This window comes from Takifugu rubripes, chromosome 13 (genome assembly GCF_901000725.2).
Source record: "Takifugu rubripes chromosome 13, fTakRub1.2, whole genome shotgun sequence".
NCBI lineage: Eukaryota > Metazoa > Chordata > Actinopteri > Tetraodontiformes > Tetraodontidae > Takifugu > Takifugu rubripes.
This window is the reverse complement of record NC_042297.1, coordinates 2,035,751-2,062,134: the sequence shown is the minus strand read 5'-3', so window position 1 is coordinate 2,062,134 and position 26,384 is coordinate 2,035,751. Positions and strand designations below refer to the sequence as shown.

The 26,384-nt window shown below is 49.4% G+C and overlaps 1 protein-coding gene across 11 annotated transcripts in view; it reads right to left on the bottom strand.

The window, feature by feature from the left end:
• znf536 (zinc finger protein 536) overlaps positions 1-26,384 on the bottom strand; it is a 137,000-nt gene that overhangs the window by 77,159 nt on the left and 33,457 nt on the right. For all 11 annotated transcript variants that reach the window (XM_029845980.1, XM_029845975.1, XM_029845976.1 and 8 more), the window contains one exon: positions 11,938-12,033. The gene's annotated coding sequence lies outside the window, so the exon portion shown is untranslated. The remainder of the gene's footprint in view (positions 1-11,937; positions 12,034-26,384) is intronic.

Here is a 26,384-nt window from a genome sequence, read left to right as displayed (position 1 = left end):
CACCTTCACGTGAAGAGGTGATCTTCTTCTTCTTTGGTTTTTAACCACAGCTGGGCAGAGGTGGTGGAGGGAGGGGTGGAGGGAGGAGTGGAGGGGTGGGGGGAGGAGTGGAGGAGTGGGGAGAGGGGTGGAAGAAGGGTGGAGGGAGGGGTGGAGGGGTGGAGGGAGGAGTGGGGGGGGAGGAGTGGAGGGACGGGTGGAGGGGTGGAGGGAGGAGTGGAGGGGTGGGTGGAGGAGTGGAGGGGTGGGGGGAGGAGTGGAGGAGTGGGGAGAGGGGTGGAAGAAGGGTGGAGGGAGGGGTGGAGGGGTGGAGGGAGGAGTGGGGGGAGGAGGAGTGGAGGGAGGAGTGGAGGGAGGGGTGGAGGAGTGGAGGGAGGAGTGGAGGGTGGGGGAGTGGAAGGAGGGGTGGAGGAGTGGAGGAGTGGAGGGAGGGGTAGAGGGAGGGGTGAAGGAGTGGAGGGAGGAGTGGAGGGAGGGGTGGAGGAGTGGAGGGAGGAGTGGGAGGGGTGGGGGAGTGGAGGGAGGGGTGGAGGAGTGGAGGAGTGGAGGGAGGGTAGAGGGAGGGGTGAAGGAGTGGAGGGATGGGTGGTGGAGTGGGGAGAGGGGTGGAGGAGTGGAGGGAGGAGTGGAGGGGGTGGGAGTGGAGGAGGGGTGGAGGAGTGGAGGGAGGGGTAGAGGAGTGGGGAGAGGGGTGGAGGGAGGAGTGGGAGTGGAGGAGGAGTGGAGGGAGGGGTGGAGGAGTGGAGAGAGGAGTGGGGAGAGGGGTGGAGGGAGGTGTGGAGTGGTGGAGGAGTGGAGGGAGGGGTGGAGGGAGGGGGAGGAGTGGAGGAGTGGAGGGAGAAGTGGAGGGGTGGAGGAGTGAAGGGAGGGGTGGGTGGAGGAGGAGTGGAGGGAGGGGTGGAGGAGTGGAGGTGGAGGGAGAAGTGGAGGGGGGAGGAGTGAAGGGAGGGTGGAGGACTGGAGGGAGGAGGGGAGGAGTGGATGGAGGAGGAGGACTGGAGGGAGGGTGGAGGAGGAAATATTGAAATATACACAATGATGCAACAAATACATCAGCCTATTGAATCTGACCTCTAACCTTTGACCTTTGACCTCTGACATCACCTCAAAGGTAAATCGAAACATTAAAGACTAAAACAGGAAAACAGCCAGTGGACGTTATGATCGGCCCTCACACACACACACACACACACACACACACACACGCACACAATCACACAATCACAGACACACTTATTTTATTATTTAACTGTAAAAGAAATAAAAAGAAACATTAATTCATAATATTAGTAGCTTTATGCTAAATATTGTTGATACTAGCGAAATAATAGTTTTTGTTCAGTAAAAAATATGCCAATGTGTGTGTGTGAGTGTGTGTGAGTCCATTTGTGTGAGTGAGTGTGTGTGTGTGTGTGTGAGTGTGTGTGAGTGAGTGTGTGTGTGTGTGTGTGAGTGTGTGTGAGTGAGTGTGTGTGTGTGTGTGTGTGTGTGTTAGCTCTGGCTGCCTCCCAGGACTCTGAGCATCTTTCTCCACCAAATCTTCAGCCATCCCAGCATTTCTCTCATTCCTTCCTTCCTTCTTTCCTTCTTTCTCCTCCTCTGACCTTCAACATTTTAGCACCGACTTATCTTTGACTACAGAGGACGCAGGACACACACTCATTACTGCACACACACACACACACACACACACACACACACACACACACACACAGACGTGTTTATGGGCGATAGCTTCATTATGGCAGCAGATATTTTTATTAAAAAATGACCTCTCTGGTACTACAGCGTATGAACATCCACGCACACACGGGCAAGGCCTTTAAGACTCGTGTGTGCGTGTGTCACGTGCACACCCTCGGCCATCTCCCTTCACCCCGGGGCCCCTGTCTGGTCCTCTCTTGTCCCCCAGTCTCATCGACGCCACACACCTCTGCTGCTTCTCCAGATTTCCTCCACTGTATCTGATTAAGTTAACAATGTGGTGTTATTTGCATGCTGATTTTACAGAGCCCGAACCCGCCTCTCCCCGACACCCCCCCCCACCCCCCACCCCCCCGTTTCTCTCTCAATTCTCCGACAAACAAGAGATGCGGGATCAGAGTAATGTGATAGCACAGCAGCCAGCCAACGCAATCTGCCTCAAAGACCAGGTGTTCGCAATCCACCTCCTCTCTTAATCCTGCCCCCATCATTTCTCTTGTTTTTATTCCTGTTATTTTCTCCCTTCTTCCCTCCCCTCTTTGTCCCCTCTCATCTATCCCTGGTGTGTTTATAAGGTTGTATTATAATCAAATCTGGAGCGAGGGAGGCCTGTCTTTTTTTATTAATTATAGGCCACAGATGATGCGAATGTATTCCGAAAGCGTCTTCAAATAGGTCGGCGGTACAGTTTGCTATCTATCACATTTAAATGTCAAAACAGTGTAAAGCCCTACAAATTAGTTCAGGCAGACTTCAACCCCCATTTAACATTTTTAAAGCACCGTTCTGTGGCTCAAAGAGCGATTTTAGATCAGTTTACGCATACGTGTGAATAAATACGCGGAGATAGCGCCCCATCCTTCAAACTTCTCATTTCAATACAGACATTTAACTGCCAACCTTTGCCGGAGAAAATCCCGAGCAACATGCGGGAGAAGAGAGAGTGTGTGTGTGTGTGTGTGTGTGTGCGAGAACAAAAAAGAGATATAAAGCAACAGAAAACAATGCATTAGCTTCATGAATAATGAATCTACTGCCTCTCCGTGCGGAAAGAGAAGCAGGTTTCCACCGTCTCTGCATAAATCCACTGTCCAGATGAATAAATCAGGACGGGGGGGACGTTTCTTGAGCGGGAGCCTATCGTTGGTAAAATAACAACAATGATCTGAAACACATCTGTTCGTGTGCAGTGCCAGCGAACCCCTAAAGAGCAGCAGCAGACAATAGGAGCCAGGCATTTTTGTTCCACATATTGATGTTTGGGAATACTAAAGAGAATTAATACACACACACACACACACACCACACACACGCACGCATGCTTCATATCGGTCCATATTGGTCAGTGGATCACGTCAACATCAGTATGCTCAGCAAAATGATTAAATATTTGCATCCTCCTTTCAAAGGGAAAAAAAAAACCGAGCTCCTGTTAGAAATGAAAACGGGCGCTAATTGAAAGAAACGCTACGAAGGCAGCGCGAACCTGAAGAGAGGGAGGGGCGAGTCGCGACAATGGGGGGGCTGTTTTAACCAGCGCTGGAGCTGACGGCGCTATCATTGCCGTCCAGATGCAGAAGCGGCTCCAGGCCTGGGAGACGCGCTCACGCGCGCGCTCACAACCGCCCGGCTGGGCGGCCCATTGTTCCGCCGCTGACCCCACGGCCCTCCCCCAGGACGCCACGCGTGTCCGCGGCAGAAGAATCCTCGAACAAAGAGGCGATCTCGATTTACACCGGAGAGTCGGAACGCGGAGCCGAGAACAACGTTAAAAAGCACTGGACGCTAACACACTCCTCTATCACGTTTACATCATTTTAGTTTATTTATTAGGATATTGTTACAGTGTGCTTAAGTACATATTAGGTAGCCTGGTATGAGGAATAGGAGCCTGCATAGGGGTCACAGAGAGACTCAGTATCATCTTACAATTGCCCTATTACATCAGCATAAGAACTGAAATCCAATGAGCTAACTAGCTTAGAAGAGACCCAATCCCATGACTGGCTTTCGTCACCTCTAGGCTTAGCTATGACTCTTCCTCATCCAGCTCAAAGCGGACTGCTCTCTGGGTGGGCCTAATGTGGACTCACTCAAATGTCAAAGCATTATATATCCTTTTCCGCACAGAGTGGCCCCTGAGGGTTTAATGACTATACAGTAAAGTGAGTTTGAGAGCCACGAGGCGGACGTGATGAAGATGAATTTGTTTCATCAGAGAGCAAACAGAGTGCTGAAGTCTGGGATTGGCGTGTGGAGTCTGCTTGCAGCGGGAACGCCGTGATGGATTCACAGCTGGGAATGGAACGTGCAGGTGGAGCCATCAGCTCCTTAGCTAATCACCCCCAGCGAACGACTAATATTTAACAAGTTGTCATCACCTACTTCCATTTTTCTTCCCTCTCGCTCGGCCCGCGGAGTTTCGCGGGATGAAAAAGGAGGAGGAACAACTGCCTGGTGACTTCAAGCGCTTGTCAAACAAGGAACGGAGCAAAAGACGGAGAAAAGAAGGGGCCCCGCTACTATCCCGCGGCCGTCGTTTACCAATTATGCTGAGTACCTGTGACAGGTGGGTTGTCACAGTGTCTGCTCAGCACCCGACTCCCCCCCCCCCCCTTCAACAGCCCGTCACCATGCTGCAGAGCCTGCTGTGGAGAGGAAGCTCCGCATCCAGGCGCAGGCAGAAGATAAAAGCCAAGGAGGGGAAGGAGGAAACCAGGGGGGAGGGAGTTCGGCCTTGATTCGCGAAACGGTCCAAGGTGACAGGACAGATGACGGCTTTTGTGCGAGCGTGAATTAGTGGTGATTATTGCAAATGGAGAGTGAAAAAGGGGGGCCGCCTCCATCCAGGAAGTTCAGCCCGCCCGTGACCACCGAGGGGCGTCCAGCAGGACCCCAGCGTCCTCCTTCAGCTCAGGTGTGTCCAGGTGTGCGTTAGAGGACGCGCGCTACTTCGGATCCACATAAAACGTGATTAAAATTCTTTCGGAACGTTTCTGACTGGTGCAGAGAGCTAATCCCACAGGCCGCCGCTGACCAACCTACTGCAGCCAAAGCTCTGTGGTATCTTCTTAGCAGCCCCCAGTAATTAAGGAGGGCCCGCACCATGGCTAAACCTCTCCCTGACACACACGCGCAGGCTGCACGCCTATTGTGAGACAAGGAGTCCTAAGAGGCTTAATGCTCATGTACTGCAGCTACGGGCGTGTGTGCTTCAGGAACAATGGGACACAAGATTTAATAAAATTCCGAGTGGAACCTTTCTTTTTAAATGACTCCAAAGTCCATCTGGGCGCTGCAAATGCCTCCAGCTAGCACAGGTCCAGAAAATAGGCAGTTTGTCATGAGTGAGCAAAGGGGGAGGAAAGTGAACACACACAACACACACACACACACACAGCCAAACTTTCTGTGGCAGGTTCAGATAATTGGCCTAACGACATGATGATGCAGAACAAAAGAGGTTCTAAAGGTGGAGACAGTGAGACGGAATAAAGTTGATGGGAAATACAGAGAAGTGAGACAGGTGAGCAATGGAGGACGGGGCTGGGGGGGGGGGGGGGCTGGGGGGGCGGGGCTAGAGAGCAAAAACACAACAGGAAGTTGGACGGACATGACTTGATCTGAGTTCATGTGGATAAAAAATATTTAATGATGAAAAATCATTAAAAGAGTCACACAGACAGACAGGCAGACAGACAGGCAGACAGACAGACAGACAGACAATGTTGTATATCAGGAAAGTTCTTTCCACATTTATTTCAATATTATTCTACAGTTAATTGATGTGAGGGATTGTTGCGGTGGGGGCATTTTCTGTGGTAATAACGAGACAGTAATATATATACTGTATATTTTTGGTCAATCCATATTAGTGAAACAATATAAGACACTGAAACAGTCGTGAAGCGGCGGCGAATCTTGAAGAAGAAATTGAAATTGATAGAATTCGGCTCCATTATGTGGGGAAAAACGCTCCGTAATGTCTTTTGGTTGACGAGAAACTAAAAATACGGCAACAATGAGCTTTGAGATGAGCAGAGGCACGAAAGAGGAGAATGTTTTGTCCCTCAGCCATGTTTGCCTTCACTTTCCCAGCCGTGCCAGTGGCTGCAGAATAAACGGATATGTGAATTAAAGCCCATTGTTTTAAAAAGATCTGCGGCTAATTTTAGCCGCTGCTCTTGTTCCCCCAGTGTGAAAGAATGCTCTGCTTATGCTAGCGTGTTTTATTTTCTTCCTTTCCTTCAGCCTTCATTGTCATCTGGAGCTACATACATCTCATGTTGTTTGAACAAGTTGGTGAGTTGACTCACACACACACACACACACACACACACACACACATGATGCAGTCATGCGGTTTTTGCAATTAGAAGAGACATAAAAATAATTATTTTGCCGTGCAGTCACTCGACATATCCCGAGTTGATGATGTACGGATCACGTGTTTAATAAAAAAGGTTAATCAGCTGTTAATCAGAGGATTAATAACTCGCTATTTTCTTTACAAAACCATTAACAATATGCCATAAATATTTAATGATGATAGGTTGATTTTTTTTCTTCCTTCTTTTTTTTTTTTTGGCGGGACGCGCAACGTGCACGCCCGCGTGCGCGAGTGTTTTTTGGGGGGTGATATGTGCCTGGCGATGCGGGGCAGAATGAGCAATATCCATGCATTAATGTGCATTAATCATGCCTTGGTGAAGACAAATAAATTCATTCATGTTTATTAATACAACCTTAGAGAAAACAATACACTTTACATTATTCACCCAGTTATTAATAAGGGATTTATGAAGAGGAGAACCACAGGACAGAGGCTCCAGCTCAGGCAGAGACGTGGAAAAGCCAAAAAATAAAAAAAAGTAGGGGAGGAAATGGGACGTCAAAGCCAAGAGCGAGAGTTCATTAATGTTTGGGATGGAAAGGGCACCACCGTTTGGGGAGTGTGTGTGTGTGTGTGTGTGTGTGTGTGTGTGCTGGTCCAGCACTGGGCAGCCGAGGGTTAAACATTTCCTGCCCTATTCCTTCTCTTTAACAAATTACCCTGCCTGTTTGCTAATCAAAGCAAAACAAATATTGCTTTTCATTCGCTCAATTTGTTTGAATGAACATGCAGACGTTCCCAAAATACTCGTTCCCAGCTCAAATGTAATTAAATTGTGCCTTTAGTGAAAACATGCAGTGGTACTCCAATTAGTTGTGTTTTTGTCATTGAGTGAAGATGGAGAACGGCGCCGGGTGCGCCCTGGGCACCTTGAGGTCCCAAAATAGTCTTGGAGGGTGAGGGCGAGGGCGGGGGTGGGGGGGGGGGGGGGGGTGAGGGCGGGTTGGGATGGAGGGGAGTTATTAACGCTTGGCTTCACACAACAATGAGAACCAATAACCAGCGATGGTGGCGATCAGGTGAAGGCGGGCGACGGCACGCGCTCGCCGCCGCCCTCTACCGTCCCCCCGGATGAGTGTGGCGGGACGCCACCCCCCCCACGTACTCCACACATCGGCCCTCTGTGGCTCCTTGACCAGGTTTCCTTCTCCAAGCATTGACCAACTATTGATCCGGGCAGAAACACAAGCTGATCCACCCCCCCGCCAGATCCTGGCGAATGAGCCAATCACCTTCCGCCATCATGGCATTCTTACTGCCGATGGGTGGGTCTGGGGGGGGGGGCACCTTCCCTGTTTCTGAGACCAGCGGTTCAGAGCATATCTAAGATCATATGGAGGCACCACGCCGGGGATCAGGTGCTTCACTCTGGCACGCGTCCATGAATCTATCCACTAATCATGTTTGCCCTTCTCTCTGTTCTCTTCTCTTCTTTTCGCCCCCCCCCCCTTTTGTTTTAAGCTCTAAATTGTGTTTTTATCGAAGGCCTGTATGGATCGTCTGGCAAAATGTCATCCGTCAAGCTGTCGATGAATCCATCCCTTCATTTAATGATCAGCCTACCTGATGTGCATGTTACACGGCTCCCTATACCTTTAAAGGGAATCAATGCAAAGCGAATAACGCTGGGAGCGCGCCTGTTTGACGGCCCGGATGTGCACGGCGCTTATTTGTCAACGTGCACGGCCCCGTCGTGAGCCGGGCGCCTCTGTACTGTCTACGCCTGAGTGAACGCCACTGCAGAGGTGGCTCACCGGGAAGGAGGGTGGTTAACATATGAGTCTACAACCCTGCTGCCACACACACACACACACACACGCGTGCGCGCGCGCACGTGCACTGGCTTCATAAGGCAAGAATGAATGGAAGAGACAGGAAGAAAGGTTGAAATGGTAACAGAGAAAAAGACAATTAATGAGAGAGGAGGGGGAGATGGAGAGATGGAGGCTTTAAGAGTAAGAAGGGGGGGGAGGGGGTCAGTTAAATGCTGATTTCATCACCAGATTGGGGGGTGCTGGCGGTGGCTGGGGAGGCATCGGTGGCTCTGGTTATGGCAGCTCTAAAACACATAACTTTTTCCAAAGTGAAAATCAAATATTGGAGATGACAGGCCTTATAAGTGTGCTGAGTGAGCCCGGGTCACGCAGGGAGGGAGGCGCGGGCGGCTTGTCAGCTACTATCTGTCAGGGCAAATTAGAAACAATCAGGGCCGAGTGAAAGGGAAGGTGATTGTTATTAAGCAGCGGGGCCCTGCGAGCAGGCGCCCCAGATGTGGCCATGCATATAAAAGAACAGGAAGCCAACAGTTTCATTCAGGAAGCTCGCTGAGGCAAGTGAGCCACGCCACAAAGGAGGCGAAGGAAACGATGGGCTCGCAGCCGCTGCTCGCTAATATGCTGCGCGTTACTTTGCTAGCGCGCGAAGCCCTCGGAGGATTTGGGCAACCGCGTGCCTTTTGTTCTTCTCCCCACTTTTCCAGGAGGAACAGCAGAACTGTTCTAGTCCCTTCACCTCAACAACGAAGGTCCGACACGTTGATAAGAGCATCCGAGTCTCGTGCTGCGACAGGTCGGCAAATAAGACCAGCTGCGGCGTCATAGCAACCGAGGTGTTTTGGAATGAATCCAACTGGGTCTGCGGGTGTTGCGCGCCAGAAGGACAGTGTGGTGTTCAGGTTCTGGGTCTCCAACCAGGACCAGCACCAGCTCCAGCCTCGGTTCTAGCAGGACCAGCACGCCGACACAATGCTACAGCTAGCGGACGACCTCCTCCGCTTCCAGCAGGAGCCGGTCGGGAGTGGAGGAACCTGACCGGTGGCCACGGCCCTGACATCCACCCAACACCTTATTACCCCCCCCCCCCAGCCTGAACGCGTCCCCTAGGCAGATGGGGCTCCTCATTTACACTTCAGCGGACTGTCGCCTGCTCCGCTAGGCTACTTCCCCCCATTTAGATCGGGACGAGCGAAGAGGGGCAGCGTTCATTACTTATATTTCCAGCCAGTCGCTTTGGATTTAATTGGAAAGTGTTTGGTGAGCAAACAGCACACGACAAAGAACGGTCTGAAAACACACCGGGGGCGAGCGACCGGACGCCGTGGGGCTTAAATCGCTCTATAAGAGGCCGTATGATCTGCTTCAAACTGGCCAAAACAGTTACGACACAATGCAAACACAAGGCGTAGTTTAGGAGGCTCAGAGCTGGATTCTGCTGGATTCTGCCCCCCCCTCCCCCCTCCACACACACACACAGAACGAGTCAAGTGGATTGGTTGCCTTTTAAATAGTTTCATTTAACACCCGTTACGTGGAATCAATGGGGGATACAGATGGAAGAAACAGGCGAAATAAAGAAGGTTGTTAAGACAGTTTCTTTCATATAGCGCGTCTGTCTGGGAGCATGAAGGCCTTTGATTTCTATTTACTTTGTAGTGAGAGATATCGCAAGGAAATTTCCTTCCCTTAAGAATCGCTCATCATCCAATAGCTGGGAATAAAGCAGGCTTGTCACATCCGCTCCGGCGCTCCGTCTCTCTCCGCGTCTCTCGCTTCCCTCCTCTCATCTTTATTGTGGTGATCAGTGGAATGTTCACTTAACACGGGCTGTCTACCATTTCTGCTTCCCAGGTTCCCCCCCTCTGTTGTGGCTCCTGATGTAACAGAGGTTACGTGGTGTTAAACACGGAGCTGCTAAATGTTCCCCAAGGTAATAACACTGTATATACTGTCGCCAAGGAAAAGAGCTGGAGGAAAAAAGGGGAAAGGATGGATGAATAAAACCCCCGAAAAACCCAATAAATGAGGCAAATCTGACGATTGGTTTGGCTACAGGGGCGAGTGTCTGGAAGGACGTCCCCGAAGGTGTCTGAAGGTCTGTCACGGAGGGCAGAAGAGAGGTCTAAATGTTGAAAACTATCCCCCACATCAATCCATCCGAAGCCCCTCGTTTCTCCTCCTGGAAGACAAATCGGGGCCATGTCTAAGATTTCCCAACGATTAGCGGTGAAAGGATGAGGAGGGATATAGAGATGTAGTCGAGAAGCATTAGCTTTTAATCACCGACAAGGATGGCAGGGCGAGATTGGGAGAGGGAGCGGTGGAGAGAGAGGGACGTTCTTACGACGCTCCGCACGGAATTTGCACTTTTGCCGCGGTGACCTGGTTGGGGCCGGTGTTTGGCGGCGGGACAGACGCTCAGCGGCGGCAGAAATCCGTTTCACACGCGGCTCCCTCGGACAGATTAAAGTTGGAGCCAAGACGCTCGCGAAGGGGAACCGCTTCTCCTTCCCGTGCGACGGCCCCGATCTTACGGTTTCGTCCACAATTATCGAATTTTCGGAATCTTTGTTGGCTGATCACATGACAAATGCTCGTCACTGTAGGCGAACAGTGCCGCCATAAAGCAGCCTGGCGCTCCCTCGGTGGTCTAAACAACCCTTTTTTTGGATCTGCCACGCTCCCCTTACAGTCACCTCTCCTTATTTTTATTCTTTTTTTTCTCTCTCTCTCTACTATGAATAAATTTAGTCCGTCCCGGACATGAAAATGTCAAATACCTAAAATACACCTAGGCTAAATAGCATATTAATTTTTAATGTCTGCTCATCCTATGCTGCTATTCTCATATCAGGCCTGTCTGCCAACAGCTGTTGCTGGCGCTCTGGCTGGGAATTTATCATCCATCTAGCTTAAGGAGGGGAGAGGGGGGAGCAAATTAAAAAAAAAAGAGGAGACAATGTTCAGAAAGACAAGTTAAAAGGGGGGGGGGACGGATCTGTTCTCGCATCCCCACCTTGCATTTATATCACCTGCACTTCACAAATTTCTAACATTGATATACGAGTGGGATTCAATTACACTAATGCCAAGCATAAATTGTTCAAGATTTCTTTCTTTTGTCCCCCTCCTCATACATAAAAGAGAAATAAGGAGAGCGGTGACATTGACACCGGAGGTATAGTGACATTGGGAAGAGCGGCGGAGGGAGGCGGGATGCGCTGGAGCAGCGTGCCAGAGTGGGTGTTGAATGTTACCCATGTGCGCTTTTTTAGGTGGCATGTGGCGGATGATTATCATAGATTATCACAATCCAGATTGTTACAAGTTCGCCGTGCGCACGTAGCTGCAGTGCACTGTGTGTGTGTGTGTGTGTGTGTGCGTGTGTTTTGGTTGGAGACAGCGTGCCTTGGGGGATAAGACTAAATGGTGAGTGAATTACAAACAGTTGGAGTGTGTGAGAGCATGTGTGCGTTGTGTGATCTGCTTCTTTTATAGTTACAGTGCGCCAGAACAAAAACATCACAGAGGGCTTGGAAACCCAGCAATTGCCATTTCATCTGGAGTAGAGCTGGGCGGCCGGAGCTTTTGACATCAATTCTTGTTTTTCCGTAGCTACAGGAGCAAAACGATGGCCGCTGCCTCGGTCTGTCCCTCACACCTATTAGCAGACCGCTAGCTAGCTAGCTAGCTGTTACAGTACAGTAACAGTAAGAGAGTTTTACCCTGAGAACGTCTCTGTTGTTATAATGACTTTGATAACTGAACCACCAATAGTAACAACGCTTAGCGGGACACAACCACATGCCCTGTCTTTATTCGGCCACCCATGAGCAGCGATTGTGACCGGTTATCGTGTCTTTGGGAAGCCCGAAGGTCAGTGAAACCGGAGCTTTCACCCCTTGAGCGAGACCGGAAGCAACCCTGACCGGACAGGTGAGTCGGGCTTATGGAGCGTGCATGTGCATCCAACTGGAAGGTGTAGCGGTGAATTCGTGGTGCTCCTGATCCTCGCCCGCGTCCCACAGGCCTGCCCCCCCCCCCCGCCGCGTGTGCCGGGTTTACCTTTAACACTCCAACTGCATAATGGAGCGCAACCCCTCTGTTTGGATCAAGCGGCTGCTCGTGGCGGCTTCTGACGGAACGCTTCTTCCCGGGAACCTGGAAGGAGAAACGAGGAGGGAGGTTAAAAGAGGATGTGGGAATGAAATAAGGAGCGGAAGCAGCAGGGAGGAAGATAAACGAGGTGTACGGCAGAGCCGGGAGACAGTTATGAGTGAGAGGAGGACAAAGATGGAGGGCGGGGGAGGGGTCAGTGCCACCGTGAAAACCCGAGCGATTCAGCGAGCGCCGCTGCAGAGGTCAAGGGAGCGCGGGCGGAAAAGGTTAAAGATGAAATCAAAGCCAAACGGCGTGTCGTGCCCGGAGGCACGGCTGGAAATCCATCCCTTCAGGGCAAGGCCACCGCTGACGCGAGGCAGACGAGAAGCTAAATACTGCACGCCACTCGGGGATCTTCATTTTCAGCCCGATCAATAAGGGCTTATATTTATCAGGGCCTCTGAGCAGCTGCCACGTCTGACAACCTCCACTTCATTTTTGCACTCCTCTTCTGCTCCCTCCCTCCCTCCCTCCCTCCTCCCGGTCTACCCTCACATGCTAAATTGAGACCCATCGACCATGAAAAGGGGCAGAGACCCTGGATTGCCATTACCCCCCTCGTGTCTCCCTTCTTTCTCTCCTGTGTCACACACACACACACCACAACACAACACACACACACCCACACACACCACAACGCGCGCACAAACCTACAAACAGAATGCCCTGGAGCTACATTCTGCAAAAGGTCGTCTCCCCCTGCTTCTAAAGAGCATGCCTTATCATTACGGCCCTTGGCACAGACACCAGCACCTCCTCATGCCTTTTGCCAAGTGCCCATGCCAACCCAACCCCCCACGCACACACACACACACACCCACACACACACACACCCGAGAAACATTGCCTTTTCACAATCTGATTTCAGCCATTTTGTGTATCTTAATTATTGTCTCTTTTTTTTGGGGGGGGGAGAAGAAAACACGCAAATCCCAAATTAGCAGAATAAATCAGAGTTGTGATAAGCAGGAGACGGGGTTTAAGGGTCAGGGGGAAAAATAAAACTGTCTGTCTAATCGTCTGCAAACAATATTTGCCTGTGAGGCATTCTAAATAGATATCGCAAGTCCATCTGTGTCATCATTGATTTATAAGGCATTAAGCTGCTTGGGGAAGAGAGATGGTCTCGCCTTCTCCACCGTTAAAGGCGCTACATGTCGGAATCAGGGCCATGGCACTGGAACAACTGTGGCACTTGTCTAACCTCCCCTTTAATCGCCAGGCAAGAAGGGGCAGAAATAGGCCGGCTGGATCCCTATTTTCCCTCTCAGAAAGAGGAAGTATGAATCCCAAATTTTCTGCATCTTTTGTTCGGTTGATACAAAGAGAATGGGAGGAGGGGGGGAGGAAGTACAGGGGGAAAAATACACAAGAGAGAAAACAAACAACACACACAACACGCATGCACACACGCACGAGGGGGGGGAAAAAAAACAAGGGACGTCATTAACATATGAATACCATATGCAAATGGCAGGGAGAGAGCAGATGTTGCTGCATTTAATTGACCTATATGTGAGTTGCATCCAAACCTTTCAGTGTCTTTTCTGGGCCTGCTGTGAACTGTCTTCGCTGGCGTCGCGGCAGCGTGGAGCGTACGGAGCGGCGGCGCGCAGCGGCGCTTTAAACGCTGGCGACGGCGAGAATGCCCCATAAGGAAATATAGGTTTTAATGGAACGGTGCAGGAGTGTGTGTTTCAAATCCTGCGTTTGCCTCTGCAAAAGTGCAGAATTTGGATTTCTGCATCATAACAGGTGGGGGTGGGAGTGTGGGGGGGGGGTGCTTTATTTTTAGTTAAAGATATTAAATATAGATACACATGCAACACACAAGTCTATAGAATTACTAAATTTTAAGGGAGAATATTATTTACCTCGTTAATTTCCGTATGAATGCTCTTTTTTATTTCCCCCTGCCTATTTCTCTCTGCCTTTTATTGTCATTTCTTTATCTTCTATACCCCCTCCTTCCCCCCCCACCCCACCTACCACCCCCCAATCTTGGGAATGTCATTAAATTGTATTAAATAGCCTTTTGTCCAGGGGGCAAGGACCACCCGATATATGATAATACATTAAAGTCCCAGTGTAGCAGCCACTGAGCCGAAACCATCTTAAGAACACACGTGTGTGTGTGTGTGTGTGTGTGTGTGTGCGTGCGTGCGTGTGCGTGAGAAAGATGGAGAGAGAAGTATCAGGCAAGTTGGAGAGAAACAAGGTGGTTTTGCCGCCTGTCTGCGCATGTGGCTTCCAAACAACTGTGACACATACTAATAGAAACATACCTAATAAATTACAAGCTTTCAGGCTCTGGCAAGCTGACATTTTCTCTGTGCACGGGACAATTTCATATCTGCGCCGCAAAGTCGAGAGGCTGCTGGACCAAATTGCATCATACAGAGATGCCAGAGGATTAGCATAAAAATTAACACTTAAATTTCAGCTTATTGTCAACCCCACTCCTGCTCTGGCTGCCTCACAACAATCAATTCCTCTTAGAAATCTGATTAGATTCCATGACGCTTATTATCCCAGTCATGTCTGCCTGCCCCCTTCACTTCCAGCACCACACACACACACACACACACACACACGCGCGCGCGCGGAACACTCATGACTGCCCAGACCATTTGTTTTAATGGAATTAGAGGGAAAATTTATAGGTGTGGCATTTCTTCTGACGGATGAGCCCCAAACGTCCGTATGAAGCGTTTTGATTTTTCCGGGTCCGTCTTTGGCCCGCGGACAAATCCGTCCTGTCAGGTGTGTGGAGGAGGAACCGCTCACAGGTGCTGCTGCGGCTCAAGACGTTCGGGACAGAATTATTCTGGCAGAAACGCTGCGTTATGGCACAAAAGCTTCATTTCCAAGCTAGCAGCAAACAGCGAAGCTGCGGCTTGTTGTGTTTTTTTCTTAAATATGTTCGACCGCAGGACGGCGGAACAATTTGGTAGTTCGAGGACGGAGAGACGGGGTTGTTATAAGAGGTTTCCGCTGTGTTGGGATCAGATTTCTTTACATCTCAAACATCTCAGAATCCACCCCGACCTCAAGCGCGTGGCCTTCGCCAACGCTGCGTGTTTACAGCAGAACGCTGGACCGGGCCGCGTCCATGACCTCATCGGGCTGTTGCAATGAAATATTTGCCAATAAAGTTTTCTGTGGAAGCACGTTGCACAAGTGCGGACCTAAAGCACATTGGGTGGCTTCGGTTCGGCCCGTGATTGTTTAGACAAATGGCATTTCATCGCATCCAGATGTCTTTAAGCTGCGCTCAGCCGCCACCTCCACTTTCCGAGGGCCCGGCTGAATGTATACAAATAGCCGCATTCCTCATCTGGGCCTACGAGCGTCACAGTTCTCGTCACTCAGCTTTGGCCGCCGGCCCGAGTTAACATTCGATATTTAGACTCTTCGCGGATTCGTTACAGAAGCAGAATTTTACGGCGAAGCGGCCACGTTTTGTTTAGAAATCCGCGCCGCCCCTTGACCGCCGAGGCTAAACGTTAGCCGTTTAGAAATGTGTTATTAAAAATGCGCACCCCCGCGTGTGTGCGTGTGTGTGTGTGTGAGCGCAGGTTTAAAGACGCGCGTTGCTGCTACATTTCGGAAGAGTTTGATTGAGTACATTTCGCTCCATTTCCCTTTTCCCTGGAAGGAAGCGGCGGCGTACAGGTTGGAAAGCGCGTACGCGGAGCGGCGCCCTGGTCCGGAGGAGCCTCGCAACAGTTGCGCGGAGGGGACTGGACCCAGCCGCCCACCGGGTCGAGACAGGCAACAAGCAGAAAGGGAGAAGGAACAAATCGTCTGATGTTCTAAGTGGATAACAACAGCTCCTGCTATGCAGCGGGAGAGGCGCAGAATAATTTAAACCAGCTACCCTGTGACCCCCCCCGCCCCACCCCTCCCCAGCTATTCTTATGGTAACATGGCTAAAGAGGAGTGGGCCACCCAGCAGCTCAGAGGAGAAACTTAACTCCATTCTTCAGGAAAAATAATCCATCTCTCTGCCTGGGCGAGTAACTTTACTCACTTCCACACAGGCACATGTAGCGCCCGCTCAGGGACGGGCCCGGCCCGATACAGACGGGGAGAGCAGCAGAACGTTTACTGTGACTTTAAAGCATATTAGCTTTCAGACAAGAGTTTGAAGAATAATAAACCCAGCGCTTAACTGGGCTATTTTCCCTTTGGGTTAGCGCCGCGCCACGGCGGAGGGGAAGGGGTGTAATGAGGAATTCCCCCGTCCTTAAACGCAGGGTAAACACTGCTTTCTTTGTTGACTGGAGGCCGACGCCGTGTTTTTTTGATGCGTTCCCTGTTTTCCAGGCTGCGATCAGAGGGGGCTGCTATTGTGTTTGGTCTCCAAACAGCACATCTGAGGTGCACACCTCACTGACGTTTTATAGGTTCAAGTCCTCCAGAGTGGGAGAAGGGGGGAGAGTCATATTTTATGCCGGTGGTTTATTTTAACGGGCGCTTGTAATTAACGCAGCATGTCCTCTATCTCCCAGCCATCTATGCCAAGGTCTTTATTTAAACAACTTTATTGTGAAATGTTTGCGTTCTCAGCGTTCATCTGGGGCCACACACAGAATATTATTTCATACTTCAAGGGGATTGGGTGGGAGGCAGTTTTGGAAGCATTTACGGTTTGAGCAGTTATTATTTTTGATTACAACAAGACTCTTTTTAAATAGATCAAGCTGTGTAGCCTTGCGCATATATAAACACACAGACTTCTACACATCACCGTGCACTTGTGTACGAACCTGAAGCCCGACGTGCACAATCTCGGCGTGATTTACCGGTCACGTCCAAACCAGCGCACTTGCCTCTGCTTGTGGGATTCTGTCCGCTGGTCGGCGAGGACGCTGTGATTATGCTAAATCCATATTTTTGCAGTCACTATTGGAGCTTCTGCTGCGGTTCCTCTGCCGCGGTGAGCAGAAACACGTTCTTCCCCGAACACTCGTCCTGTACTCATAAAATCATAATGTACGGTGAAGCGCGTTGCCGCGTGAGCTGTGGGGGAAGCTGAGGTCAAAATATCCTGCTTTTATGGCTGGATTGACCGGGGAAGGGGGGGTGTGGGGGGCACAGGTTGCCATCAAGTAAACATATGGCAAGACACACCACAGAGGCTCGGTGGAAGCACCAGAACACGGCAGAAACACGCGCCAAGACGGTTTAGAAGCAAAGCCGAAGAAGCCACAGCCACCATTTCAAGTTTGGTCGCTGGAACGAGGAGACGGCATCTGCAACTCGTTTCCACGTGATTTTCTACACGTGTCGGCTGAAGAAGAGAGAACAAGACACCCTATTAGTATTGCTAAGAAAACAACTTTAAGCATTCTTCATTTACAACATGAAAGGCTAAGTGGAAGCAGCTGAACTGTTTCCCAACGTGTAATAAGCGCACGCAAAAACAAAGATCGGACGATAAAGTTGATCTTCAGCATCAAGGTTTCACGTGAGGCGCACTGATGGCGGGGGCAGCCGGGACTGTTGGTCCCAGCAAGACCAACGCAGACCAACGCAGACCAACACTGACCAACACCAACCAACACAGACCAACTCAGACCAACACTGACCAACACAGACCAACGCAGACCAACGCAGACCAACACAGACCAACACAGACCAACACAGACCAACACCGACCAACACAGACCAACACACACATCTTAGCAACGTTATGTTCAAACCTGTGGAATCTCTGCTGGAGCGGATTCCAAAGAAAAGCAGCCCTTCACACTCACATTCACACCTATATTCAACTCTAGAGGAGCCAATTCACCTGTCCTTGAATGCATCTGGGAGGAGACACGGGGGCCCCCAGGGGATCCAGACCCAGAACCTTCCTACTGTGAAGGGAAGGAACCAAATGCTGCACTACTGTGCCTTTCATTTCCTTAATATGCTTCTTGTTTTTTTTTTTAAAAAAAGCTGCTTTATTTTCTAAATATGTCACATTCTCACGTAGGAGTCTAAGATGGAGCCACGCAAAGTGTTCCCCAAGATGCGCAGACGTTCCCACAGCCATCCTGCTCTTATGAAACAGAAGCGAGGAGATATTCAGGTAACAGAAGAGAGTTCTGACCTTTTGGCTAGAGGTGAGCAACACTACACCGTAAACACTAAATACCAGACACACGCCCAGTTGGAAACACGAGCGGAGAAAAGACAAATCCTTTCTTGGTTTTTCAGTTGCTTCTGATGGTGGATGTTCGATAATAGAAAATAAAAGGCCTCCTGCTTCTTCCCTGTGTTTTCCTTTATCCATCTTTTAGGTAACAAACGCTGCCTGTTCTCGTCTGAGAGACGGCGTCACTCTCCAAACCCAAATGCCTAATTTACTTGCAGTTAAGGTTTGAGAGCCGGGAGACTTTGTGGATTTTGTAAGCTCTAAAACTGTAAAAATCAAACCAAAACAAAAGTCCGTTTGGTATAAGCCAGCAGGATGTTGATGCCAAATCTCTTGTAAGAAAGACAGGCAGGAAATGAAAAAGATAGACCAAGCCGGTCCATAAAAACCTTTCTCTGAGCAAATCTGGTCGCAAATGCAATTTAGTCATGCTAGTCATGTCAGAAGCTGATGAATTTGAGGTTTGATTCTACGAGACGTGACTTTGCAGCCTTTAGCTAAGCACAGCTACCACAAATGCTGAAAAACGTGCACAGCTTCTTTTTGCTGGAGGGGCTCCATAGCAGGGCTAGTTCATGAGGTCTAGGGTGGGTCAGACCCCCACTGCCATCCTCAACAATGCCTACACACACACACACACACACAGCATAATGACCCCACAACCAGCTGCCATGGTTTTACCTGTTTTTTTTTCTGGTAATTGCAACAAAAACACCATCTTTGGATGTGTCACGTTCTTTTCCCAGGACCCCAGAGTGGAAGAGCTGATTTCAGACAGTATCCCACTCGACACACACAGGCCTCTGTGTCTCTCAGACACCTGCTTCTTTTTCAAATCCTTTAATCTCAAAGGGAAACGCCACCTTTTACACAGCAGCCAGTTTTGTAGATGGTTATTTGCTGAAGAAAGGTTGAAATTCCTAATTCATCTACCTGGCAAGTGTTCGTGCCACTCGGCCTTGAAATTCCTCATGTTTAAGATAAAAAACCCAACTCTATGCAGACACTCATGTGCCAATATTACAAATATAAATTAGCAGCGCAGCAAGTTTTGCAATGTTACAACAATCAACTTGAATTTTTAAACGAACGATTCGGTTCCTTCAGTTTAATTTCAACTAATGTAAACTCAGTGCAGACGATATTGTATGAATCCATCCCGTACGTAATTATTATGTTTGTGCATTTTGCGCGGTAACAATGAATTTTAATCTATTTGTGGAGTTTCACATATATGAATTCATTTATTTGCCCCCCCTGTGAACAGTGGACCCTCTATTATCGTGAAATTAGCCCATGAGAATGAAAGGGAGTGTATGTCCTGAGTATGTGTGTGATTTTCCTTTCCCTCACCAGCACATTTGGATGTGTTTGTGTGACCGTGTGAATCGGCATGTGCACATATCTGTTCTGTGTGACTCTGTGTGTGTATGTGTGTGTTCCCTGATGGAGATGAGTCTGACTGGTTAGGAGGGAACAGATGTCAGCTGGTGCTGGCTGCCAGGAAGACTGAACAAAGCCAATCACGTTACCTTCCTGTCCAAAACGCACAGCAGACAGACCTGCATCTAATAACAATTTGTGACATTGACTTGCACTATGCCAGTCTGATACACATGAAAACACCCAGCAGCCACCCTCTGCTTGGATTAGACCATGTACACCACTGGAGAAGATGTAATAGATTTCAGGGGGATGAACAAAATGGCGTCTGTAATGTGATCTGTCCTTGTTGCCACTGTAGCTTAATCATTCATAAGCCTCTACTAGAGGGAACAACAGGCAATACTAGATTTCTTAAAGTGTTCCACTTAAAAAGTACTCATAGTGAAGTCTGTCATCACAAATTTAGCCCTCTAAAGATTATGGATTATAAATTAATTATAAGACAACTACTCTACCTGGAGCTATTCAGCCACAAACCTATCCAACCCTATCCATCCCTATCCCACCCTACCTAACCCTGTCCAACCATACCCAACCCTATTAAACCCTATTCCACCTTACCCAACCCTACCCAACCCTGTCCAACCCTATCCATCCCTATCCCGCCCTACCCAACCCTACCTAACCCTGTCCAACCCTACCCAACCCTGTCCAACCCGATCCAACCCTACCTAATCCTATCTAACCCTGTCCAACCCTACCTAACCCTGTCCAACCCTGTCCAACCCTACCCAACCCTGTCCAACCCTACCTAATCCTATCTAACCCTGTCCAACCCTACCTAACCCTGTCCAACCCTACCCAACCCTATCTAACCCTACCTAACCTTATCCAACCCTATTCAACCCTATCCAACCCTACCCAACCTTATCCAACCCTACCCAACCCTATCCAACCCTACCTAACCTTATCCAACCCTAATCAACCCTATCCAACCCTATCCAACCCTATCCAACCCTACCCAACCCTATCCAACCCTACCCAACCCTATCCAACCCTACCCAACCCTATCCAACCCTATCCAACCCTACCCAACCCTATCCAACCCTACCCAACCTTATCCAACCCTACCCAACCCTACCCAACCTTATCCAACCCTATCCAACCCTACCCAACCCTATCCAACCTTATCCAACCCTATCCAACCCTACCCAACCCTATCCAACCCATTCTACCCAAACCTATCTTCTGCATCCACCTCCAAACCAACAAATATCAAGTCCTTTTTCGCTGTTCCATCTCCATATCATTTATTGGTGAACTAAGCTCAAGTTTAATTTCCTATTTACACTGATCAAAGAACCTTGGAAGTCTCAGGTCTAATCTCAGCCACAGTGTGGCAAGACCACAGTTTGGGTGACCCGCGGCACGGACACACTTTGTCAGCTAAAGGGACAAATGCTAACTGGCTGCCCACTTTGGCAGAGCGCTTCAGTCAGTGGCTCTGAGCCCAACATGGCTGCTTCAGACTGAAACTGGGAAGGTGGTTCAACAAACATGAACCCACACTAAATTAATCTGGGCTAGATCTGAATCAAACCGGCGTGTTTAATGTGCGATTCTGTCTAGTGTGTACGTGTGAATGAATGTGTGTGTTCGTACCACTGTTAGATTAGCATCTTTACCTCAACTGACAGAGCTGTTGACCTCTGCCCTGTCTGCTGAGTTTTAGAAAGCACACTTACTTTCCCTAAAGAGTCTAACAGGCTAAAATATATAGCGCACACCCGTGTGTGTGTGTGTGTGTGTGTGTGTGTGCGTGTGTGTGTGTGTGTGTGTGTGTGTGTGTGTGTGTGTGTGTGTGTGCTGTAACCCCAGGGTTAAAGAGTGATCTTCAGCCAATTAAGCATTTCACAAGGAGATCCCAGCTTCCATGAATGAGGGGAACATTAGAAGTTCACCCTTTAAACACTCTCGACCGGATGCTTTTCCCAATAGTAAAACCAAAATTCAGCAGCTATTTTTAATACAAGTTCTTCATTTGTCCATTTCCAGTCAATATAGACGGGGACATGATGTCAGAGTGGACGGTTTAAGCCGGAGTCCTGATAAAAATGTCCAAGTCTCTCTCTGAATGCTGCACAAATATTCTGAATAAATGAAAGAAGAAGTTTATTTTATTGATGTAGCACCAACTCACAAAAGCTGATTTTCCTACAGTTTGAAAATAGACCAAAACATTAATGTAGTTAATTAGCATTCGAGAAATCCTTACGTAAAAGCTAAATAACAGTCGTGGTATGAGCCTTTCATGACAGATGGGGCCTCGGTCCTTATGGTAAATATTGATTCCTCGAGCTTGACTGAGCAAACTGTAATTGTATCTTTCCCAAATAATTCCCAAACTGGGAAGAACGCTCTCCTCAGGTGGAAGCCTTAACCAACCATCCGTCGATGAGCTTCGTGATGAGCCAGAACGCCGCTTACGCACGTTGACGTGCGGCTAAATAGGATCCATTCACCTCTGCAGCCTCTGAGCAGAAGAGAACACACCCCTGGACACACACACACACACACACACACACACACACACACACACACACACACACACACACACACACACACACACACACACACTGTGTGACTCACTTCCTGTTCATTCAGTCGCATCAACCTGTAAATCTGCCGGGGAAAGAATATCCTGATCTGTGCACTTGATGTCTGTGTGCACATATTTGTCACGCTGGGTCTGTGTGCTTCAGTGTGTGTGTGTGTATGTGTGTGTGCCTTGTAGGCAGGGAGGACAGTTTGGTGATCCAGTTACTCACGACAGACAGAAGCAATCGTTCTCCAGTTACAGAGTTTTCTGGGAGACTTGAGGGCATCACTGTCAGGACTCCAGGCCATCGGGGACGGCTCACTTTAGACAATTGTCCTGAATCTGCTGTGTGTGTCTCTGGGAGGGGGGGAGGGGGGGGGGGGGGGGGGGGGGGGCTATGACCTCCAGGCCTTTACAGGACCACAATTATGAATCATTCTGGAGGTTGCTTGTTTCTTCTCTTACAATTCTTCACATTCAAACAGGATTAGAGCCAAAAGGGGCCGAAACCCGAGTCAGATGTAATAAAAGTGTGATATTAGCTCGCGTTTAACGTCACATGTCTACACAGCACTGAAATGATTGAATAATTTTTCAAAAAAATGGCTTTAAAATTCCTACACTAGCAGAGGAAATACAGAAAGAAAAACACGAGTCAGGCTGATGTTCTCCTCAAAGTTGTCCAAGCTAGTTCCTGTCACGTTAAACGGACCAGACTGACGAAGGGTTGAACATAAACCTGATCTGTTATGTTCAATTCTCCATATGATTGAAGGCGGGGGGTGGGGGGGGGGGGGGGGCACTGGTGAAGGGGCAGGCAGTTTTACTGGAAGCATGATAGCGTTACTTTACTTCTCTGGTCGTGCTGAGGATCACCAGTGCATGATGGATTCTTATCTGAGATATTTCAGCCTCATTTTTATGTGCCAGTGGTCTGGAGTGGCTAAATGGTTCCAGCGCGCAGCTGCTCGCCGCCGTTAGTAAGGAGTCGAAATTACTCTCCTGTTTGGCTGCAAAGGAAAGTTTCGCAACACACTCTGCATATTCATGTGCACGCTCGTCTCCAGCTCGGGGGAGATGTCTTTTTTTCACACATTTAAGGCATGTTCACCTGTCAAAGTGGCAAATCTTGAACGTCCATGTGTCTGCCTGCCCACCACCTGTCCACCCCTTTCATAGTAGCCTAGCTAGAGAAGGATGCAGGTGTGGGAGGAGGCGGAGCCAGAGTTTTCATTCCGCGCGGCGCTCGCTCACGCACTCCCCGGGAAAATGACCTAGCCTAGCGGCGCACGCCATTACGCCGCGCGTTCTGAAACAACAGTGAGGCGGCGAGACGCTGATCGAGAACACGGGGGTAACAATGTTTGTAAATGAGTGGGAAAAAAGGTCTGAAAACGGGACGAGGCGAAGCCGTGGGAGGAAAGGGAAGAGGCAGGGAAAGGGAACAGATGAGTGAGCAAAGCTGCAGCAGCGCTGTTGGGGTGAAAGAGAATGCCACTAATAATGAGATGTCTATTTTACCCACCAGCTCTCTGTCTCTCACACTGCAACGCCTGTTTTCCTCTGGCCCCCATTATCAGTGCACTTGAACCCGGGGATAACAATGAGTTCACAGAGATTGAGAAGTGCCTGGGCCTTAATTGTATGTATTTAGTCACGCAAACAGAGGCAATGGCCTGAGAACGCCTAGTTAGCCAATGACATCATTTAGCCACACAGCCACTTTAACTCAATGGGGCTGCTGTGGCGTACAGCTCTGTCACTTTAGCCCCTCGCTCTGCTCTGCTCTGCTCTGCTCTGCTCTGCTCTGCTCTGCATCTTCTCCTCAAGTCTTTACTGTACAGAAACATCCAGCCCGTCTCTTATGAAGATGGAGGGTCTGTGAGCTGTTGTCACAGAGCTGCCGATCGTCTGTCTCCCCACAAACAAAGTTGATGTTTTCCCGCCTAATTGGATTCGCTTAAAATTATTTTAAAATGCAGATGATGGTGAACCAATCAGTCTTCAACCGAGACTCATTGTTTTTTGTGGGAAATCTCCAAATATCAACAGCAAATAGTGCGTTTGGGGTTTTTCGGGGGTTCTGCTAAAACACCAGAATGAATCAATCTCAATTAAAATGATTAAGAACATTTGGTGAAAGTGATTATTATTCAAAATTCATGACTGTCCTCATTCAGTGTATGTATCTGTGTGTGTGTGTGCGTGTGTGTGTGTGTGTTTGCATGCATACCTTTGTCAATCGATGGTGGTTGCTGGCAGTGACAAAGATGACTATGGCACCGAGATGTTAGCGTGCCTCACTTGTTCAGCACAAAAAGGGCTGTGTGTGTGGGTGTGTGTGTGTGAGTGTGAGTGTGTGTGTGTGTGTGTGTGTTAAGGAAGGATGCATCTCAAGCAGGGATGTCAGCACTTGAAAAATCAATCACCATCTGGGCTCATTTCATAGGAAGGACAAAGGGAGCAGAGAATAACACACATCCAGACACGCATGTCTCGCGTCTCGTTCGAGACAACAGGAGCATGCGCGGCAGCGAAATGCCCCCGTCGGCCAACGCCATTCCCTTTTAAGTGAGCACTTCTCTGCGCTCCTCACCTGAGCCCCGCTGGTTTAAACGCAGGGCTAAATTCCTCCTCTGTTTACACCTCCATCTGGCCATTTTCAATCGTAGCCACTGTTCGGTTGAGAAGGTCAGGCTATTTTTCTGTGGAAAGTACCAGGCCTATCTAAGCCCGAGCTATGTGAACACACCACGCCGAGGCTGGTGCGCAAGGTCACACAAAAGCAAACAGGGATAAGAGGAAAGAAAAGCAAAGATTCATCTGCTTGAGTTAGCGCCTCAGGTCAATGGGTTTACCTTTAATTCAAACCTACAAGGTGCTCCTCCCCACATCCTGCTTAACTCTCTCCTTTAAAAATCTATTATCCACCACATGCTAGCCACTTTCCTGTGAGAAAACTGATTTCTTTTTCCGCGTCGACAAAACTTTGCGAGCAAACACAAAGAGCGGTAAAGTGGGTCTACGTATGTGAGATGATTTTTGCTGGAGCGCTGCCTCCTTTCAGTCGCACAGCTGTGTGAGAAATACCAGCGGCAGAGGCTGCTGAGGCAGCGAAAGCATTTAATACTCAACAAACAGTTATCTAAGCCCATGTCCAATAGCTAGACATCACTGTAATGTGACCTACATACAAAGTGAATGAGATTTTCTTATGTCGGGCTGGTTCTGGTGGGGGGGCAGGCCAGAGAGTTTACGAAGGGAACCCACGCCAGGCCAGAGACACGTGGAAGAGAACGTATATTCTCTTCCTTCCTTACGGGCCGTGTCCATTTATAAGCTGCTGTGTAGAAAAGGCAAAGTTAAACAGCAGCGAATAAGCGCGTCCAGATGGAATGGAGCGACCACGGGGGACACGGCTGAAAGCGAAATGTCTCAGCGTTGGTTAAAAATGCCCTTCAGCGGAGGTTTGACCCGGACAAGCGGATCTTTCCAGATCCTTTTGTGTTTGAAACCGCGGGTTGAAGCTCCTGGTGCCAGAGCTGGAGGAGCAGATTGTGTCAGCCTGTTGCTGGACACTGGATTAAAAAGCCCATTATACTTGATTTGAGGCGGGAATGATCTTCAGGACAATTTGGACGACATGTCGTCCCAGACCTGGGAATGGCGGCTGGCCACCTCACCGGAGCAGGTGTTCACCATCGCCATCGGATCTCCTCATCCCAGGAGAGAGGGAAGACCAGGCGGGCCGATCCAAACTCTGGCTCTTTTAAACCAAAAGTGAAGCCGGAACCATCCGGAATCTTTGGTGGCGCCGTCAGATCCCTGCGCTCGTTATTCCGAGAGGGATCAAAACCGCTGTGATGGTGTGTTTTCTGGATTGGTGTTGGACATATTTATCAGGGAGACGGGCAGGAGAAGACGTGGAGTTAATAAAGAGCGTGCTTTTGCCCCCTGCTGAGCGCCGGCTCCGCGCTACATAAATAACCATTATGAATCACGCCGCCTGGTCTCACCCTGCCCTCCCTCAAACAAAATCCACTTTCTATTTAGACGCCGCAACTTCCCCGCGTCCCCGCGCCATTAGGGGGGGGGGGGGGGGGGGGGGGGGGGGGGATGAAATCACATCAAGATAAAACGGCGTTCTGCGTTTCAGCTTTAATCCAAATTTAAAAGAAAGGCGGAAAAAGGCAAACTTTGTTGTTGCGACTCAGCCAC